The sequence below is a fragment of the Rhinoderma darwinii genome, chromosome 4 (assembly GCF_050947455.1).
Source record: "Rhinoderma darwinii isolate aRhiDar2 chromosome 4, aRhiDar2.hap1, whole genome shotgun sequence".
NCBI lineage: Eukaryota > Metazoa > Chordata > Amphibia > Anura > Rhinodermatidae > Rhinoderma > Rhinoderma darwinii.
Window position 1 is genome coordinate 257,906,434 of NC_134690.1, and position 20,473 is coordinate 257,926,906.

Here is a 20,473-nt window from a genome sequence, read left to right on the forward strand (position 1 = left end):
ACTTGTTTTTTGCGGGATTAGTTGTGCTTTTTAATGGCACCATTTTTGGGTACATATAATTTTTATATTAACTTTTATTAACCTTTTTGGGGGGGATTATAAAAAAAAACTGAAATTCCGCCATTGTTCTATGCGTTTTTAAATTGACGCCGTTCACTATGCGACGTAAATAACATGTTACGTTTATTCTATGGGTCGGTACGATTACGGCGATACCACATGTGTAGAGTTTTTTTTATGTTTTACGACTTTTGCACAATAAAAACACTTTTGAACTAAAATTATTTGCTTTTGCATCGTCGCTTTCCAAGAGCCGTAATTTTTTTATTTTTCCATCAATGTAGTGATTTTTTGGGCTTGTTTTCTGCGGGACAAGACGTAGTTTTGAATGGTACTGTTTTGGGGTACATGGGACTTATTGATTCATTTTTATTATGACTTTTTTGGGGGGCAATGGAAAAAAATTGCAATTTCGCCATGGTTTTTTGCGGTTTTTTTTTACGGTGTTCACTTTGCCGTTTAAATTACATATTAACTTTATTAATGGAGTCATTACGGTCGCGGCGATACCACATATGTGTACTTTTTTTTTTTTTTTTTTACACTTTTACTAAATAAAACCACTTTTTATGGGAAAAAATGGTTTTATTTATTTTTTTACTGTACTTTTTATTAATAATCTTTATTTCACTTTGATTACTTATTTTATTAGTCCCACTAGGGGACTTTACTGTGCGATGTTCCGATCGCTGCTATAATGCTCTGGTATACTTCGTATACCAGAGCATTATTGCCTGTCAGTGTAAATCTGACAGGCAATCTGTTAGGACGTGCCTCCGGCGCGTCCTAACAGGCATATGTCCAGGGCAGACCTGGGGGCTTTTATCAAGCCCCCGGCTGCCATGACACCCCATCGGAGACCCGCGATTTCATTCGCGGGCCGCCGATGGGTGACAGAGGGAGCGCACTCCCTCTGTAAACAAAGTTAAATGCCGCGGTCGCTATTGACGGCGGCATTTAACGGGTTAAACGGCCGCGATCGAAGTAAACTTCGATCGCGGGCGTTGGAGCAGGAGCTCAGCTGTCATCAGACAGCAGAGCCCCGGCTCCTGCCTGCACGGGAGACCCGTGCAGGACTTAGACTAGGCTGACGTGAAAAGGCGTCAGCCTAGCCTAAAGCCCATTAGTGACCGACGTAAAAAGGCGTATTAGTGGTCACTAAGGGGTTAAGTGAAGGGAAGCTTTATCTGACCTCTATTGTGGCACTGCTGTAGTGTTCACTGGAGGTAACCTCACAGTCCCGTGGATTTCCCCTGATATATTCTGTTGTGTATCTCCTGCCAGCAGACCCTGTGTTTTTCTGCGATGTTCAGATACTGTAATATTAACCTGTAGTGTTTTGTCCTGGCTGCCACATGAATATTTATTTGTTCTTGGCTTTTTCATGCCCTTTTTGTTGTTCGCAGCGGTGATTTATAAAAAGAATTGTGAAAGGTCATGTTATTTGTTCACAATGCTACTCTGGCAGATTGCAGGCTCGGGCTCAGCTGCTTACTGCCTTCATCTCATTTAGTGGCCACACAAATAGTGCGTGTGATGAGACTCAAATTCACTGAGGCAACGGGCCAAATCCCTGTACGTAAGGAAAAATAATGACGCCATCCGGGTCCTCTAAATCTTCATTATTGGATAATAGAAGTTCCACTGTGCTGTGATAGTGCTATTATGTTCATAGGCCCCATGATCTCCAGGCCTCCTCCTAGTCCAGAACATGGCAGTCTTGTGTTTACAGGGTTGTCCAGTTTTTATTTATTTATGTAATTGTAGAATAGGATACCATACAGTTTTCTAATATATATGCATTAGAAATTCTGCTCACATACCTTAATTATAGTCCATGAGGCCCCTGTCACAGTAGAATGGTATATTCCACAGATTAGTCCTGTGTAATGCATCCACAGGCTAAGGCCCATGCACACGTCCGTGCCCGCGGGCACGGCCAGCTGCTGACGGCTGCTCACATTTCAGGCCGGTCTCCCATACAAAGTATGGGAGTACGGCCCGTAAAACACGAAAAAACAAACATGCTACATAATGCCCGGCACAGTTCTACGTAGGTCTGGGTGATTTTGCCCAAAAAAAAAATCCTAGATTTTTTTTTTCATCCCCATCGGCGAGTTTCGATTTGAATCTTGATTTCTTATTACTGTTAAATAAAAGAATACCAAGAGATAATTTTCTTTATTAACATGAATTAACAGAATCTATAATCAAAGTGCACGCAGCGCATCAAACATCTGCCCGTCACCACCTCAGCCAGTCTCCGACATTGCAGGCGAGAGCAGTGTAAATTGCAGCAGGGCCAGGCAGATAGCGCCGAGCGGCCACTCTGGGGCGAGATTACATTATAGTGTCTGAGGTCTGAGCAGGACCCTGTCAGTACCGACCCCACGATGGGGTTTTAAATAAAGGACATTAAGGCCCGATTCACACGACCGTGACTTGACCGTGACAAACGGTCCGTGTGTCAGCCGGCCTGTGAGGAAATAGTAAGAGATACAAGAGGAGTGATGACCCTGCTCACAAGAGCTTACAATCTATGAGGAGATACAAGAGGAGTGAGGACCCTGCTCACAAGAGCTTACAATCTATGAGGAAATAGTAAGAGATACAAGAGGAGTGAGGACCCTGCTCACAAGAGCTTACAATCTATGAGGAAATAGTAAGAAATACAAGAGGAGTGAGGACCCTGCTCACAAGAGCTTACAATCTATGAGGAAATAGTAAGAGATACAAGAGGAGTGAGGACCCTGCTCACAAGAGCTTACAATGTATGAGGAAATAGTAAGAGATATAAGAGGAGTGGGGACCCTGCTCACAAGATCTTACAATCTATGAGGAGATACAAGAGGAGTGAGGACCCTGCTCACAAGAGCTTACAATCTATGAGGAAATAGTAAGAAATACAAGAGGAGTGAGGACCCTGCTCACAAGAGCTTACAATCTATGAGGAAATAGTAAGAGATACAAGAGGAGTGAGGACCCTGCTCACAAGAGCTTACAATCTATGAGGAAATAGTAAGAGATACAAGAGGAGTGAGGACCCTGCTCACAAGAGCTTACAATCTATGAGGAAATAGTAAGAGATACAAGAGGAGTGAGGATCCTGCTCACAAGAGCTTACAATCTATGAGGAAATAGTAAGAGATACAAGAGGAGTGAGGACCCTGCTCACAAGAGCTTACAATCTATGAGGAAATAGTAAGAGATACAAGAGGAGTGAGGATCCTGCTCACAAGAGCTTACAATCTATGAGGAAATAGTAAGAGATACAAGAGTGAGGACCCTGCTCACAAGAGCTTACAATCTATGAGGAAATAGTAAGAGATACAAGAGGAGTGAGGACCCTGTTCACAAGAGCTTACAATCTATGAGGAAATAGTAAGAGATACAAGAGGAGTGAGGACCCTGCTCACAAGAGCTTACAATCTATGAGGAAATAGTAAGAGATACAAGAGGAGTGAGGACCCTGCTCACAAGAGCTTACAAGCTTTGAGGAAACCGGAGATACAAGGAGATACATGGCACAGACTGGCAGGGAGTTTGCATGGTGGGTGCTGGAGGATGGACGTTTTTAAAAAACATGTAAGGGCCTGTTCATATCACCGTTCGCTTTCCGTTCCGGGGTTCCGTTGGAGGTTTCCGTCGGGTGAACCCCGCAACGGAAAGTGAAAGTGAAACCACAGCTTCCGTTTCAGTCACCATTGTTATCAATGGTTTCCGTTCGTCACCATTCCGGCAGGTTTCCGATTTTCCGACGGAATCAATAGCGGAGTCGACTGCGCTATTGATTCCGTCGGAAAACCGGAAACCTGTCGGAGGTTCACGTTGCACGGTTCACCCGACGGAAACCTCCGACTGAACCCCGGAACGGAAAGCGAACGGTGATGTGAACAGGCCCTAAGGGTGTATTCAGACGTTGCGGCTGAGGTGTGAGTAAAGCTGCATAACAACCATGTGCATTTTTTCGATGTAGTTGCAGTTTTTCTGGATATTCAGTACGCTAATATAAAAGTGCGAGATAAAGAGCAGGTTCACATGAGACAAAAGTCAAGCTGCCCCCCCCCCCCTCCTGAAACAAGTTCCTGTAGCTGTTTGTCGCTCTGCCACTTGAAAGCATCTTGTTTATTCCGTGGTTATATTTGGTGTAGAATTTGTTGTTGCCAGACTACAGACAGGAGAATATAACCTCGACGTGTTTGTTTGTCTAGTTATACCCACACACAGCGATGGCCGTCTTATTGAGACTGGCTAGGATTTCTGATGAGCTAATAATAAGTGAATGGAAGTTGGAGGCCCGAGAAATGAACTAAGAAGCAAGAAATAGATTTTGCACTTGGAGTTGTTTGTCTGTTCGTTGGAATGTATGTCTGCGGTTACTCTACCATTTCCCTCTAATATGTTCTCATTCAATGCACCCTAGGTATGATTCATAATGTTTGTATACCTCTTTTCTAGCACATTCTATCCTTAGTCATCCTGTAACTTTCTGCTTATGAATGGAAGTCGACTTTTTTTATTTTTTTACTTTTAGGCTACATACACACGTTGCGGAGTTTGATGTGGAAAATCTGCATGAAAACTTCGGTTAATTCCGCAGGTAAAATTTGCACTTAAAACGCATAATAAAATGCGACTTTTAGGTGCATGTTCAGCGTACGCCTTGTGAACTTGCAGCAAAACTCGCAGCACATGCCATTTTTGCTATAGAGATTCCACATCAAATCCACTACGTGTGTGGGTATCCGAAGTGTCACAAGACCTGTGCGGAATATAGAATTTTATTTTTAAATTAGTTTTTAAATTTCTGCATTTGACTTTACGTTACTATAATAAATGATTGACATTAATTGTGTTGTGGTTTTTTTCCGTTTAGAGCCCACACCAGACATGTTGACATCGATTTGAAATGTCTGAATGCAAAATCTAGGTCACGGGAGTTGTATAATATATAGATTTTATTCCGCTGGCTATAGTCTGGCCTGTGTAGCTTGCTAGTCTGATTACTGCCACTAAAGCGGAAAGTTTAGTTTGTTTTTATCTCTGTATCACAAGCACAATGTCACAAGGAGTAAATTATGGTTTTCATCACTGCTGAAGTATTCTTGCAACTAAGAACACTTTGTACCCGAGTGATTTTTGTTATAGCAGAAATTAACGGTTTCATCCCATAAAACCCCACATTGTTGTCTTCTTGAACACACAAAAGAGGGATTTGTCAAGCCGCCCGTCTTCAAAAAGAAGCTTTAGTACCAAGTTACAAGTGCCAGAAGCCATGTTCTGGAACGTCTATTTATTTTTATATAAAACACGTATAATGTTTATGGCGTGGGGTCTCTTCAGATGGTATGTGGCATGACTGATGCTGAACCTCTGAGGGTATAAATAACTATTGGTAAAATAGTACTATCTAAAAGTAAAAATTCCCACATTCATTAGAGGGGCTCAGTGAAGACTTTGTGCAAGGGCGGGCACAGACAGCAGACGGCTTCTATACCAGAACAGTATATAGCTCATTGCAAAGCACCCACTGTATGTCACCCCACTTACGATTTTAATAGGGCAAAGAGATCATCCAAAGATATTAATTGAAATATTACTCAATAAAGTTCCCTTGACTTCTGGGGAGTGCGACACAGAAGTTGTAGTCCACTGTCGAAAATGGAATGTTGAGTCTGAAGATGTCGTCTTAGGTTAGATGTTAGAATCTGGAAATTAATTCTTTATCTTTGCCTTTATGCTTGCTATTAAAGTACAGGAGTTACATTTGCCCCCCATTGTTTGCCAGTCTGCAACATTTTCTACTCTTTAACCCCTTCTCGACATCCGCCGTATATATACAGCGCAATCGGGAAGGGCTTCCCGCAAAGCGCAGTACCATTACGTTGCGGTGATAGTGCAGGCTCAGGAGCGGAGCCCGCACCATCAACGCCGGGGGCCAGCTATATGTTACAGCTGGCACCCTGAGGTATCGGCCAGGACTGGAGCTAGCATCCGATCCGGCCGATTAACCCCTCAGATGCTGCGTTCAATAGAGATCGCAGCATGTGAGGAGTTTTTAGCCGCCAGCAACGTGATCGCTGGGTTGCCGGTGACTGCATAGGTGATCGGAGGCCCAATACTTACCTCCCGGTCTGCCATCAAGGGAAGCGGCGGGGCCTAAAAGGCTTCTGGTACCATCGCCAAGATGGCGCCGGCGTTATCAGCAGTGGGTGTCCGCTGTATGTTACAGTGGTCATCCCGATGTATCGGCAGGAACTGGAGCTAGCTCAGATTCCTGCCATTAACCCCTTCGATGCAGCGATCCAATGCGATCGCTGCATCAAAGTGGTTTGTAGCAAATCGGCAGCCTGCCATGCGATGGCAAGGCTGGCGACTGCTACTATGGCAATAGGCCTCCTGTCTGCTATTACGGAAGCTGATTAGGCCCCAGCCAGAGCCTGATCAGCTTGCGGTCAGTGAATAACTGACCGTTCTAATACATTGCACTACATAGGTAGTGCAATGTATTAGAACATCAATCAAACAGTTGGAGCTTCAAGTCCCCTAGTGGGACTAAAGAAAAGTGTAAAAATAAAAGTTGTAAAAAATAAAATAAAAGTTTCAAGTAATAACATAAAACACGATCGCCCTTTTTTTTTATCAAGTAATTTATTATTGTAAAAAAAAATAATAAAACAATACATATTTGGTATCGCCGCGTCCGTAACGACCTGAACTATAAAAATATTATGTTCGTTGTCCCTCGCAGTGAACGCTGTAAAAAATGCCTGAATTGCTTTATTTTTTGGCACTTTGTCTTACAAAAATTGGAATAAAAAGTGATCAAAAAGTCGCACGTATCCAAAAATGTTACTTATAAAAACTATAACTCGTTTCGCAAAAATCAAGCCCTCATACAGCTCCTTCGATGAAAAAATTAAGTTATGGCTTTCAGAACATGGTTACAGAAAAAATTGTTTTTTTTACAAAATTAATTTTATTGCGCAAAAAGTTGTAAAACATAAAAAAGTTCTATAAATTAGGTATCTGACCCGCAGAATGAAGGTAACGTAATTTATAACACATGGTGAACGCTGTATAAAAAAAAAACTAAAAAAAAACTACGGCAGAATTGCTGTTTTTTTTTATTACCTTGCCTCCCAAAAAAAGGATAACAAGTGATCAAAAAGTTGCATGTACCCCAAAATGGTAGCACTAATAACTACAGTTCGTCCCGCAAAAAAACAGCCCTCATACCACTACGTCTATGAAAAAATAATATTAGTTAAGGCTCCGTTAAGTCAGGAAATAAAAATATGCAGTTGTGCCGGCCCGAGGGGAACATTTCTTCTGTTTCAAGAGGCGAATTATCAAGGCACTAAAATTTGGGAACCAGGAAGGGAAGGGCCCAAACATATCTGCTAGAAGCGAGGGTGCCCGTATTATACTAGGACAACACTTCCCAGCAAAATTCTTCAAACTGCAAAGGTGCGGAGTGTGGACCAAAAGGGGATAAGAAAGGACACCATTTATCAGTGCGACACCGGCCTGTGCAGAAAGGATTGCTTCACAGCGTAACACATATCTATGGATTATTTTATTGTTTACCTCATTATTATACCATCTGACTATGCCCCTGGTGTACTCTGTCCAGCTTACATATACCCCACATTATAAACTGAAACACCAGTAAAACTCCAAACAAAACTACTACCAAGCAAAATCCACGCTCCAAAAAGCTAAATGGCGCTCCTTCACTTCTGAGCCCTACAGCGTGCCCAAACAGTAGTTTACTTCCACATATATGGCATCGCCATACCTGGGAGAATTCTTAACAATTTTTGGGGTGTGTGTCTCCAGTGGCACAGCTCGGCACTACATATTTCCCACATCTAGGGAAAAATGTTAATTTTTACTTTGCACCATCTGCAGCGCAATAATTTATGGAAAAGACCTGTGGGTGAAAATGCTCACTACACCCCTTAGTAAATGCCTTGAGGGGTGTAGTTTCCAAAATGGGGTCACTTCTCAGCGGTTTATTTTTATTATTTCACATCAGAGCGTCTGCAATTGTGAACCAATACTGTATAAATTGCCAAATTAGGCCTCAATTTCGCATGGTACTCTCTCATTCCTGAGCCCTGCCGATAGTCCAGGCAAAAGATTAGGGCCACATGTAGGGTGTTTCTAAAGCCGGGAAACACAGCATAATAATTAGAGAGCTGTCTTGTTATGGTGGCACAAGCTGGGCACCACATATTGGCACATCTATGGAAAAAATATCATATTCACTCTGCAACATCGAGTGCACACTAATTTCTGCAAAACACCTGTGGGGTTAAAATGCTCGCTTCACCTCTAGGTGAATAATTGAGGGGTGTAGTTTCCAAAATGGGGTCACTTGTGGGGGGTTTCCACTATTTTGGTCCCACAGGGGCTTTGCAAATGCGACATAGCAACCAGAAAATCCAGCAAAATCTGTACTCCAAAAGCCAAATGGCACTCCTTTCCCTTCTAAGCCCTACTGTGTGCCCAAACAGCAGTTTATGACCACATATCGGGTATTGCCGTACTCAGGAGAAATTGCTTTACAAACGTTGGGGTTCTTTCTTTCTTTATTGAGAAAATGAAAAATTTGGAGCTAAAGCTACGTCTTATTGAAGAAAAAGGATTTTTTATTTTTTTTCACTGTTCAATCCTAATAAAATCTATAAACCCCCTGTGGGGTCAAAATGCTCACTACACCTGTAGATGAATTCCTCAAGGGATTTAGTTTCCAAAATGGGGTGAATTGTGGGAGGTTTCCACTGTTTTGTCCCTTCGGGGGCTTTGCAAATGTCACATGGCCTCCGCAAACCATTCCTGCTAAATTTGAGCTCCAAAAGTCAAATGGCGCTCTTTCCCTTCTAAGCCCTGCCGTGTGTCCAAACAGCCATTTAGGACTACATGTGGGGTGTTGTTTTAATCGGGAGAAATTGCTTTACAAATGTGGAGCTGCTTTTTCTCCTTTAGTCCTTGTGAAATGAGAAAAATTAGCTAAACCTGCATTTTCTTTGAAAGAATGTAAATTTTAATTTTCACGGCCTAATTCCAATAATTTCTGCAATAAACCTGTGAGTCAAAATGCTCACTATACCCCTAGATAATTTTCCTTGAGGGGTCTAGTTTCCCAAATGGGGTCACTTTTGGGGGATTTCCACTGTTTTGGCACCACAAGAGCCCTTCAAACCTGACATGGTGCCTAAAATATTTTCTAATAAAAAGGCCCCAAGACTCACTAGGTACTCCTTTTGCTTCTGAGGCCGGTGCTTCAGTCCATTAGCACACTAGGGCCGCATGTGTGATATTTCTAAAAACTGCAGAACCTGGGCAATAAATATTGATTTGCATTTCTTTGGTGAAACTTTCTGTGTTACAAAAAAAATGAATTAAAAATGAATTTCTGCAAAAAAAAAAAAAAAGGAAATTTGTACATTTCACCTCTACTTTGCTTTCATTCCTGTGAAACGTCTAAAGGGTTAAGAAACTTTCTAAATGCTGTTTTGAATACTTTGAGGGGTGACGTTTTTAAAATGGGGTGACTTATTTGGGGGTTTCTAATATATAAAGTCCTCAAAGCCGCTTCACAACTGAACTGCCCCCTGTAAAAATAGCCTTTTGAAATTTTCTTGAAAATGTGAGAAATTGCTGCTAAAGTTCTAAGCCTTGTGATGTCCTAGAAAAATAAAAGGATGTTCAAAAAACGATGCCAATCTAAAGTAGACACATGGGGGATGTTAATTAGCAACAATTTTGTGTGTTATAACTGCCTGTCTTACAAGCAGATACATTTAAATTGAGAAAAATGCTAATTTTTGCAATTTTTCACAATTAAATACTGAACATATCGAGCAAATTTTGCCAGTAACTTAAAGTGCAATGTGTCACGAGAAAACAATCTCAGAATCGCTTGGATAGGTAAAAGCATTCCGGCGTTATTACCACATAAAGTGAAACACGTCAGATTTGAAAAATGAGGCTCTGTCAGGAGGGTCAAAAGTAAAGAAGGAAGGGGTTAATAATAATTTTGTTTTACAGCAAGATACAGGACTGGAGGAGGTGGGCCATGGCTTAGCTCCTGGGACACACAGAGCAGATTTATTTATATACCGTAGTTCTCAGCTTTAATTGAAATATGAGATCAAAGGGGAGAAGCTGAAAATGTGTGCATTTTTTAATGTTGTAGTGTTCCTTTAACCCTTTCTGCTAGTATATTGAAGAAATGTAATGAATTTGTCCAGCTTCGAGGTTTCTATAAAGGTCACATGATCACCCACTGGATATTCCCACAGCTCTCAGATGCTTAGCTGACTGGCATTTGGGGGTATGAATGCTGTAGAACAGGATCATCTAATGAGATCCCTAGTGTGAAGCTGTGCTAAATTATATCTCTGCACAGCAAACCGTGTTCTGGCACATCTCATGTGGTCTGCATCCCTTCAGCTTGTCTGTGCTTCCATTCTGTTTGATTTCAAGTCTTAAAGGGAACCAGTCACCAGCATTTCACCTATTGAACTTATCCCTCACTGGCCGCTGCTATAAAAAGTTCATTGCCATTATCCCATCTCCTAAACTCGTCCTCCGAATGCAAATAACGGTCTGCAAACATTTTGCACCTTTTTTCGTAATAATCCGGTGTCCCTTTGTGCGCACACCCCAGAAGAGGACATCAGTGCACAAGCGCAGGATTTTGTGTGCTGGGGAAAGGCGAGGAGCTGTCAATCAAAAGTAAGGAGGCGGGGTAAACTCGGAAAGATTTGAGGAATGAAGATATGACTTTTATGCTCATTAGCATACGGTGTGGGAACACTAAAAGCTGAATAGTAAAGCTACAGAGCTGACTAAGAAGACAATTATAGGTTATATAGAAATGATTTTTCACCCACTACCACCAGGTATTGCTGGTTTTATAGATGAAATGCTGGTGACAGGTTCCCTTTAAAGGGGTTCTCCCATCAGGGACATTTATGGCATATCCATAGGATATGCCATAAATGTCAGATAGATGCGGGTCCCGCACCTATCTCTAGAACGCGGGCCGCCTAAACCCCATTCTACCTTTCTGTAAGTCGAAAATAGCAAACTCGCTGAGCTACGCTGTTTCCGTAACTGCCATTCACTTCTATGGGAGTTTTCTGCTTACATGCTCGGAAATCACAAGTGGCATGAAGGTAGAATGGGGTTTAGGGGGCCCTGTTCTATAGATAGGTGCGACCCGCATGATCTGACGATATGCCATAAATGTCCCTGATGGGAAAAATCCCTTTACGTTAGGATTCTGTTTTGATGCGTCTTTCATTTCGCAAATCAATAGGCCTTCTTTTTATTCAAAGAGCTTGGAAAAGTAATATATACTGCTGAGCCATAATATTAAAACCACCTGTCTAATATTGTGTACCCCCCCTTCGTGACTCCAAAACACTGGCCCGTCGAGGCATGGACTCCACAAAACCTCTGAAGGTGTCCTGTAGTATCAAGATGTTTGCAGCAGATTATTTAAGTCCTGTGAACTCTTTGTCATGTTCTTCAAACCGTTCCTGAACAATTTTTTTCCGTGTGGCAAGGCGCATTCTCCTCCTGAAAGAGACCGCTGCCATTAGGTAAAACCGTTGAAGGGGTGTACTTGGTCTGCCACAATGTTTAGGAAGGTGGTGCGTGTCAAAGTAACATCCACATGAATGCCAGGACCAAAAGTTTCCCAGCAGAACGTTGCCCTGAGCATTACGCTGCCTCTGATAGCTTGTCTTCTTCTTATAGTGCATCCTGGTGCCATAAGGTAAGCTACGCACACACACCCGGCCGTCCACGTGATGTAAAAGAAACATGATTTATCAGACCAGGTACCTTCTTCCATTGCTCCATGGTCCATGATGCTCATTCTAGGCGCTTTCAGCAGTGACAGGGGTCAGCATGGGCACTCTGACCAGTTATCGGGTACGCAGCCCCAAAATGCAGCGAATTGTGATGCACTGTGTGTTCCCACACTTTTCTATCATAACCAGAATGAACTTTTTCAGCGGTTTGTCTACATACAGTAGCTTTTCTGTCTGATTGGACCAGACGAGCTATCCTTCGCTCACCACGCACATCAATGAGTCTTGTGTGCCTATGACCGTGTGGCCAGTCCACTGGTTGTCCTTCCTCGGATCACTTTTGATAGGTACTAACCACTAGATACCGGGAATATCCCACAAGAGATGCCATCTAGGTCGTCTACCCATCTCATTTTGGCCTTTTTTTTTTATTAATTTTTTTTCTTAACCCATTTTGATCAAAGTTGCTAAGATACTAACACTTACCCGTTTTTCATGTTTCCAACACATCTACTTCAAGGACTGACTGTTTACTTGCTGCCCAATATATCCCATTGCTTGACAGCAAAATTTTTAAGCCATTTAACGATGTATATAATACAAAATGCAGTAACGGATTGATACAGTTAAGGCTTTGTTCACATCTGCGTTGGGGTCCTGTTCTGACATGCCGTCTGCGCTTTCCGTCGGAACGGAATCCTGAACAGACACAAACGGAAACCAGAGGTTTCCATTTCCATCACCATTTATTTCAATGGTGACGGACCCGTTGCCCATGTTTTCCATTTGTCTCTGTTGTGCACCAGACCCGTTGTTTAGTGGAAGCAATAGCGTAGTCTACTACGCTATTGCTTCTGGCAAAACGATGGGTCCATTGCACAACAGAGACAAATGGAAACCATGGGCACCGGATCCGCCACCATTGAAATAAATAGTAATGGAAACCCCTGGTTTCCGTTTGTGTCTGTTCAGGGTCCCGTTCCGACGGAAAGCTCCGACAGAACGGGACCCCAATGCAGATGTGAACGAAGCCCTAGTCTTTGAAGGCATGTAGATTGTTGTTGTTTTATGAAGTCTTTCATGGTTTTGCCCTGGTTAACCCCTTAATGACCAGCCTATTTTAAACCTTAATGACCAAGCTATTTTTTACGTTTTTCAATCGTCGCATTTCAAGAGCTATAACCTTCTTATTTTTGCGTCGACATAGCTGTATAAGGTCTTGTTTTTTGTGGGACAAGTTGTATTTTTTAACCCCTTGCGTACCTTCGACGTAATAGTACGTCGCTGGCCGCTTATTCCAGCGTACCTTCGACGTACTATTACGGCGCAGGAATAAACTGTCACTATGTGAAATCACATAGTGACAGAACAGCGGCGGCAGCTGTCATTGACAGCTAACCGTCTCTGCTACCGGCCTGGGGACCAATTAGCAGTCCCCAATGCCGGCGATTGCTGTGATTGGTCAGTCTCTGAAGACTGACCAATCACAGCCGTCTGTGACGTTTTCTGCAGGAGAAAGCTCCTGTCACTTTCTCTGATCTCCTCACTTCTGTGAGATACGTGAGGAGATCAGAGAAAGCGGTGTAAAAAAACAAAACACTATTTTTATTAACCCCTTCCCGAAAATGGGCGTATAGTAACGCCCTGAGGATGAAGCGGGCACAGGAGCTGTGCTCGCTCCATCTTCATCTGATGACGGCTGTAATATACAGCCGACATCCCACTGCAACTACAGCGATCACTGTCCTCTCCGATCGCTGTAGTTTAACCCCTTAAATGCCGCTGTCAATAGCGACAGCGGCATTTAAGTGATTGATACAGAGGGAGGGGGCTCCCTCTGCACCCCATTGCCCCCCCCCCCGCGAAAAATCGCGGGGTTCTGATGGTTGCAATGGCAACCAGGAAGCCTAGCAACGGCTTCCTGGTTGCCAGGTACGGGAGCCTATTCGGTCCTGCCCAAGGCAGGACATAATAGGCTCAACTGTCAGTTGTAAAGTGACAGTTACAATACACTGCACTACATCAGTACATACAGAAGTAGTGCAGTGTATTGTACAGGGGATCAGAAGATCAGATCTTCCAGTCCCCTAGTATGTGTAAAATAAAAAGTGAAAAAAAAGTAAAAAAAAAGTTTTAAATAAATAAATAAATACAAGTTTTACGTAATAAAAACAATAATCGCCTTGTTTCCCTGACCAAGCCCTTTATAATTAGAAAAAAATTTAAAAAAAAGACAAAAACTAGACATAATAGGTATCGCCGCGTTCGTATCGGCCTGACCTAAAAAAATATCTTATTATTTATCCCGCACGGTGAACACCGTAAAAAAAATACCATAAAAAACAATGGCAGAATTTCCTTTTTTGGTCACGTTGTTTCCAAAAAAATGGAATAAAAAGTGATCAAAAAGTCGCGCGTAGCCAAACATGGTACCAATAAAAACGACAGTGTGTCACGCAAAAAATGTATGTACTCCGCACAGATTACATATGCCCCCACATTATAAACTGAAACACCAGTAAAACACTAAACAAAATCTGCGCTCCAAAAGCCAAATGGCGCTCCTTCTGGGCCTGGCAGTGTGCCCAAACAGCGGTTTATGACCACATATGGGGTATTACCGTACTCTGGAGAACCGCTTAACAATTTATGGGGCGTATGTCTCCGGTGGTACAAGCTGGGCCCAACGCATTGGGCACTGAAATAGCATATCTGTGGAAAATGTCAATTTTCAATCTGCAACATCCACTGTGCACTAATTTCTGCAAAACCTTTGGGGGTCAAAATGCTCACTACACTTCTAGATGAATTCTTTGAGGGGTGTAGTTTCCTAAATGGGGTCACTTCTCGGGAGTTTTCACTGTACTCGTACCTCAGCGCAATGCAACATGGCGTCAAAAACAAATTTTGTAAAATCTCCACTCCAAAAACGAAATTGCACTTTTTCCGTTTAGACCCTTGCCGTATGTCCAAATAGCCGTTTACAACCACATATGGGGTATTTCCGTAATCAGGAGAAATTGTGTAACACATTTTGGGGTGTCTTTTCTCCTGTATTCCTTGTGGAAATGAAAAATTCTGAGCTAAAGCTACAGGTTATTGGAAAAAAAAAATGTTTTCATTTTCACGGACCAATTCTAATAAGATCTATAAAACACCTGAGGGCTCAAAATGCTCACTACACCTCTAATATAATTCTTTCAGGGGTATAGTCTCCAAATTGGGATCACATCTGGGGAATTTCTACTGTACTGGTACTTCAGGGACTCTGCAAATGCGACATGGCCCCCAGAAACCAATTCAGCAAAATCTGAGCTGCAAAATCCAAATGGTGCTCCGTCCCTTCTGAGCCCTGCCGTGGGTCCAAACAGCAGTTTATTACCACATAATGGGGTATTTCCGTAATCAGGAGAAATTGCTTTACAAATGTTGGGGTGCTTTCTCTCCTTTATTTCTTGCAAAAATTAGAAATTTTTACGTTTTTCCAGAAAAAAAGTAGATTTTCATTTTCACAGACTAACTAGAAAATATAGCAAAATACCTGTGGGGTCAAAATGCTAACTATACCCCTAGATAAATTCCCTGAGGGGTTTAGTTTAAAAAATGGGGGTCACTTTTGGGGGTTTCCACAAAATCTTCTAGGAGCTCCTTTGCTTCTGAGGCCTGTGTTTCAGTCCATTAGCGCACTAGGGCCACGTGTGGGATATTTCTAAAAACTGCAGAATCTGGGCAATAAATATTGTGTTGCGTTTCTCAGGTAAAACCTTCTGTGGTACAGAAGAAAATGTATTACATATGAATTTTGTAAAAAAAAATGAAATTTGAAAATTTCAGCTCTACTTTCCTTCAATTCCTGTAAAACGCCTAAAGGGTTGAAACACTTTCTGAATGCTGTTTTGGATACTTTGAGGGGTGCAGTTTTCAAAATGGGGTGTTTTATGGGGGTTTCTAATATATAGGGCCCTCAAAACCACTTCAGAACTGAACTGGTCCATGAAAAAATCGCTTTTTGAAATTTTCTTAAAAATATGAGAAATTGCTGCTAAAGTTCTAAGCCTTGTGAGGTCATAGAAAAATAAAAGGATGTTCAAAAAACGATGCAAACATAAAGTAGACATATGGGAGATGTTAATTGGTAACTATTTTGTGTGGTATTACCATCTGTTTTACAAGCAGATACATTTAAAATTGGAAAAATCATAATTTCTTCATATTTTCGCTAAATGTTGGTGTTTTTCACAAATAAGCAATGAATTTATCGTCCAAATTTTTGCACTAAACTAAAGTACAATATGTCACGAGAAAACAATCTCAGAATCAATTGGATAGGTAAAAGCATTCCGGAGTTATTACCACATAAAGTGATACATGTCAGATTTGAAAAAATGGGTCTGGTCCTCAAGGCCAAAATGAGCTGGGTACTCAAGGGGTTAATAGCACCATTTTGGGGGACATTATTTATTGATTAACTTTTATTAACTTTTTTTGGGGGGGAATAGAAAAACATCAGAAATTTCGCCACACTTTTTTGCGTCCTAAATCTACGCCGTTTACCGTGTGGTATAAATAACACAATAACTTTATTCAGCGGGTTGTTACGATTGCAACGATACCAAATTTGTATAGTTTTCGTATGTTTTACTACTTTTACAAAGTAAAAACACTTTTTTTTCAAAATTATTTGTTTTTGTGTCTCCATATTTGAAGAGCCGTAACGTTTTTATTTTTTCGCCGATGCGGTTGTATGAGGGCTTTTTTTTTGCGGGACGACTTGTAGTTTTTATTGGTACCATTTTGGAGTAGATGCGACTTTTTGATCACTTTTTATTACATTTTTTTTAAAGTCAGTATTCACAGAAAACAGCAATTTTTCCATAGTTTTTTTTTTTTTTTTTACGGCGTTCACCGTGCGGGTTAAATAATGTAATAGATTTATAGTCGGGGTCGTTACGGACGCGGCGATACCAAATATGTGTAACTTTTTAACTTTATTTTGTTTTTTTAATAGTAAAGCATTTTGTAAGGGGAAAAGCTGGGTTTTTCATTTTTTTTCACATTTTTTTTTAAAATTAACTTTATTAAACTTTTTTCTCACTTTTTTACTAGTCCCACTAGGGGACTATAATATGCGATTCTGCGATCGCATTTATAATACACTGCAATACTTTTGTATTGCAGTGTATTACTGCCTGTCCGTTTAACACGGACAGGCATCTGCTAGGTCATGCCTGCGGCATGATCTAGCAGGCATTCGCTCCAGGCAGCCTGGGGGCCTTTATTAGACCCCCGGCTGCCATTAGAGACACAGACACTCGGCGATCGTATCGCCGGGTGTCGGTGGGGGAGAGAGGGAGCTCCCTCCCTCTCTCCAAAACCACTCAGATGCGGTGCTCGCTATTGAGCACCGCATCTGAGGGGTTAAACGTGTGATACTAATATCGATCTCACACGGCAGAGCAGGGACGCTCCCAGCCCTCAGCTGCCTCTAGCAGCCGAGAGCAGGGAGATTTGACAGCTCCCTGCTCTGTAAACTTATTCCGATTCCGCGACGTAAAAAGTCTATGGCATCGGAATAAGGCCCGTTAGTGACCGACGTAGAAACACGATGGGCCGGTCACTAACGGGTTAAGAACATAAACTGATATATTTATATTTCTCTTGCATTACCTGTTGCTTAGCAACCATTTTGACTGGGTATAAATTATGAAGACAAATGTAGGTGCCCACACTACATAGTTTGTGTATCATAATGAATCCCAAAGACCAGTCCAGGACCTAACCAGATTTTTAGTGGCTTAACATCTATAGAAAATAATTGAGAAATTTAGATACTAATAGCCCTTTTAGGGTCAGTTCACACGTTGCGTAAATACTGTGGATTTTCCGCAACGGAATTAGTTGCGGAAATTCAGTAGCAACAAAGTGGATGAAATAAAACAAATCTCATCCACAGGCTGCGTAAATACTGAGCGGAAAATACGCTCAGAAATTGACCTTTGTATTAGCAGGTTTTCCCCATTGATTTCAATGGGGAAGTCAAACCCGCAACAACTGCTATTTGCGGCGGGGACAAAAAAAATCAAAACTTCTACTTACCCAGGAGTCTGTGTTTCTTCCTCCAGGCCTGCCTCCTGGGATGACGTTTTATTCAATGTGATCACCACTGCAGCCAATCACAGGCTGCAGCGGTCTCCTGCAGTTTTCCGCAGCGGACATTCCAGGCGAGAAGCTGCACCACAGCTTGGTGAGGTTTTTCGCCCAGAATTCCCTACTAATGGGTGTATGGACTACTTTTGCTCTTGGCTTGGCTCAGCTCTGCATATAGAATACGTTTACATATATTTGATAACCTATCCAAATAAAGTTTTAATTTACTAAAAATTTGTAATCCAACTCTTGTATATATCATCAACACGGGAAAAGAAAATGGGTAAAATTATGGCTACAGTAAATAAAGAAACAAAAGAAACGTATAATTATAGCACCGCTTTCCAAATGGCAGCCTTCCAGTGTTGTGGTCAGCCTCCACTGCACCTCCGTAGAGATGATGTCATACAGACGTTAAATAAGTGTTTGGCCTGCTTAGCATATTTTACTATGTGTGTTAGATTTTATATATATATCCCTTTCCTGCTTATATATATATATATATCCCCAGTGCTGCTATACTGGTTACGTCAGCAATCTGTTATGCGGATGGGCGATTAAATAATGCAGAAAAGTCAATGCTAAAACTGTTCTTAAACTGGAAGAATCCATGAGGCTTGATGTACAGCGAAAGATACTACTAATGTGAATGATACATGTATTAGGCCCCATTAACATCATGTTGATGTTTACGCTGGAAAAATCTCCTGTCACCCATAGGCTATATGAAAAAAGCACCCCGATCACCCTTAGGCTTTTATAAGTTCTAATATACATTAAACAGATACATAATGAACTCTCATGACCCATTTAATGATGTATTTGTGAAACGCCTGTGGGTGACAGATTCCAGTGTTAGGCATTAGTTTAACACATCTTTTACTCGTTGGCTACAAATGGCATCCGTTTAATGGATGCGTCTTGAAATGCACATGTTGTATGGGTTTAACAGAGGCCTGTCATGTATGCACTACATCACCCATAGGCTACTGTGAAATATTGTTTTTTTCTTACTGGACTCCGTGGGATAGAATAGCGTGGTCTACTCTATTTTTTTTTTTAGGCTGACGTATACCATTCAGACGGAGGCCAAAAGTACACTCTGTCTGACAATGGAACCATATGGACACATTTAACATGTGCATCTTGAGCTTTCTCGAGGTACGCAGACCATAAACGTGATGTGATCAGGGCTAAGGGTCAGTCCACACTGAGTTTTTTGACCCGTTTCTTGACGCGGAAACCACTTTGGAAAACGCGCCGAAAATGCCTCCCATTGATTTCAATGGGAGGCGGATGCGTTTTTTTCTCGCGAGCGGGAAAAACGGCTTGCAGGTAAAAACCGACATGCCCTATCTTCGGGCGTTTACATCTCTGACCTCCCACTGACAACAATGGGAGGCAGAGAAAGCATATTTTGCGGCGTTTTTTGCCTGCGGCGCTTAATGGCCATGGGCGAAAATCGGCGTGCAAGCTTTGCAAAATCTGCCTGCAAAAAACTCTGTGTGAACCCAGCCTTAAACTGTATACCTGGAGAGTATCCTATACAAAATTCTACAGTGAGTATTTTTAGGACTCTTCTGTATAAATTATGGGAGTAGGTGGGGTGGACACTACTATCCATGCACACATTGCTGTGTAGGTGACCAGCTATGCTGTGCCGTTACTCCGCAACGGTGTACATGCAGATAAATTAATATAATACAAGAAAAGTAACCGGTAAACCCATGTGCCACTAGTGCCAAGTCCAGGGTTACATACTAAAGCCCTCATACAGACTCAATCTGCTTGATGAAGTCATTACATACGAATGTTTGCAGCGACAGATGATGTAATGCAATTGTGATCTACAACTGTAATAAATATCAGATGGATACTCGGCTCATTCCGTACTCTTCAATATAGAGTCGTTTATGCCACTGTTACTAGTTAGACATATGGAGTGTTCAACAAAGCAGAATGTCTTCTCATCTGTGCATGATCATGGTATGAATCTTAATTGTTCGAGCAGTAATTTCTCCAAAAAAGTCCAGCCTGCTGGATCTATATGTGCGTAGAGCTTGCTCTGGGGGATTTGCAATCTTTTACATTTTCATGTAGGATGAATTTACGAACCCCCTGCATTATAGGAGCTAGTTTAAGCTGTTGAAATGCATAGCATGACACGCTTGTCGACGGTTTCCTAGGACAACCAGCAGAATTGTGATTTCAGCTCTGGACTATAAAAAAAACTAACTCAGGATCAGCGCCAACTAAACAATTAAGGGTATCTACAAAAATACTCTGCTTTTATGTGGATTTTATCTATACATGTGAAATGTCTTTCAAAGTTTGTTATACCCTTTTAAAGGGTATGTTTTATGAAGGTACATGCTTCTAAACCTACTTGTTGGATAAAACAGCACTGTCACATAACTGTTGTATTCCTTATG

The 20,473-nt window shown here is 41.7% G+C and overlaps 1 protein-coding gene across 1 annotated transcript in view; it reads left to right on the forward strand.

The window, feature by feature from the left end:
• CEP85L (centrosomal protein 85L) overlaps window positions 1-20,473 on the forward strand; it is a 127,168-nt gene that overhangs the window by 11,754 nt on the left and 94,941 nt on the right. The gene's annotated exons all lie outside the window — the stretch shown is intronic.